Genomic DNA, 2,629 nt, shown 5'->3' on the forward strand with positions numbered 1-2,629 from the left:
TATACCATCCTCTTAGAGAATGCCATTTATTTTTCTTAGAGGGAGCATAGTTTAGGATCTGTTTTGTTGCCGTAAAACAATCTATCAAATAATTACCTACTTTAATTTAAGGGCTAGTGTAATATCTCCTGTATTTATGAGACACTCTTCATGGGTATTACCTGCACATTTGTAGGAGTAATGTAGATCTGTTCGTTTGTCAAGATACTATGCTCCATTTATTACTTCTTCTTTTAAAGTTTTACCTATCTTGGGACGATTATTTTATAGTGTACACACTCACACACACATACACACACACACACATATATATATATATGTATATATATATATATATATATATATATATATATATGGGAAGAAACAATAAAAGTGGAAAATGAAGTCACAAAACTATACATTGGTGAATACAGAATGGTTAATATATTCAATAAAGATATGCAAACATTTAGTTGAGGGATAGAGGGGACATTTTATACCAAGGTATTTTGAAGCCTAATGCTTCTCATCAGAAGAATAGAGAAGATGTTAGGTAACATAATGGGGGTGCGACGTCTAGCGTGAGATTCATCAAGAACGAAATAAATCAATGAAAATATTGATGTTGTTTGGGGGAATTATATAGAAGGAGGAGCGTATTATATAAAGTGTAATGTAAAAAGGTGTATAGGGTTTCTATCATAGTCTAAAATAATGTAGGTAGTTTATGTTTTAAGACTCAAGGGGAGATATAGAATCTATACAGTTTTTTTTATTGACAGATGCAACCGAGACGACAACAGCACTTAGAGACGGTGTATAATTTCAGGCGAAATATTATGATGATGAATTAAGTAGTATTAAACAAAAGTAACGGCTATCCTAGCATTATTTATAAGAATACTATGGTTATAGTGTGATGTTATGGGAATTAATGAAAGTTGTGGAGTGGATTACATAGGGCGTCGTGTACTAGACTTTACATTTAGTGTTGCAAGGGAAGGTTCGGAGTTGAGTTAAAAGAGTAAATTATGAGGTGGGTATGGATGGGTAGTTGTAAGGCTATAATAATAAATTTCAGATTGATATATATTAGATAATATGCAGTAATTATCCTAGGGTTGCCCTGTTATTAGATGTACAGGGAGGAGGGCTGAAGTGTAAGGCAGAGGTATAAATAAAGGGAAGCAAAGTTGATTGGGGTGGATAAAGTGAAAAAATAAACAATTAGGATGTGGACGAATGGCGTGGTGGGATAATAGGGGGAAAATATACTACTACTACTACTACTACTACTACTACTAATAATAATAATATTAAATAGATAAATAAAAAAATAACAATAAATAATAAATAATAAATAAAAAATATTTAATATGATGCAAACTTAAAACCCTCCACCTGACCTTAACCCTCAAAACAAAAATATGAATCCGAGGCTTCTACTCTACTCTTCTGATAAGAAGCATTAGGCTTCGAAATATCTTGGTATAAAGAGTCTTCTCTATCCCTCAACTAAATGTTTGTTTACCTTTATTAAATAAACGAACCATTCTATATTCACCAATATATATATATATATATATATATATATATATATATATATATATATATATATATATATAATGTTTAGAGGTACAGAATTTATATACAGTTTTGAAAATAATAAGCTGAAGTTTCTCAAGAGCTCTTTCGGCTCTCATCTCATCAGGAGAAAATCGATAGCGTACAAAATAATATTATGTCGAAAATAAAGAGTTGTAATGGGGAACTTATTAAATGTGCCAAAAGTACGGGGACACTAAAATAAATTTATTAACGTTTAAAAACGATTAAAATATTGGCACAACGAGGGAGAAAAAAAACGGGAGAAAAGATTCAAAGTTACCCAAAGAGAAACAATGCGTCAGATGTTTCCTTTTGCCGGCACAAAGAAGGTTGACGCACCGCAATAGAGACAGACTCCAAAATCTTTAAATGGTTTTTGGTGTCCGCTCTATGTAGCACCTCGAGCCATTCTATTTTATATCTATCGGCACAGCACGGGTTGTCAACCAAATACTGGCCAATAGCAGAGTCCAAGGCTGCAGAAGGAGGGAGACCACCAGACCCCATCCTCCCTTGTCTGATCTTCGATGGAACATGCTGGTTTATACGAGTCAAAAGGTGCAAGTCAATATATATATATATATATATATATATATATGTATATATGTGTGTGTGTGTGTGTGTGTACGAGTGTGTATCTCTGTTGGAGAAGAAAGAGTGAGACATATTGACACACGGACGGCCAGAGAAACGTTATACATAAAACAGTCTCGAAATCCAAGAGGTTTACCCTGATATTTTTATGTCTGAACACAACTAGAACGAAATTAAGTAAATAAAAGTTAACATAAAGAATATTCTTCGTTTATTTTTTAAAACATTATATGTGTGTATATATCAATTAATGAAAGATACTAGAATCTACAGTAAGCGGTTGAAAAAAATAAATGTGTGTGTGTGTGTGTGTGTGTGTGTGTGCTTGTAGACAATCCATACAAGCAGCCTGTCTTTTACCCCGTTTCGTATCTAAAACCATAAAAAATTTATGATCCCAAACTTTTGGTGAGAAATTTCCACTTATCTTATCGTCTACATCTGTTTA

This window comes from Euprymna scolopes, chromosome 4 (assembly GCF_053919585.1).
Source record: "Euprymna scolopes isolate OS-2025 chromosome 4, ASM5391958v1, whole genome shotgun sequence".
Classification (NCBI taxonomy): domain Eukaryota; kingdom Metazoa; phylum Mollusca; class Cephalopoda; order Sepiida; family Sepiolidae; genus Euprymna; species Euprymna scolopes.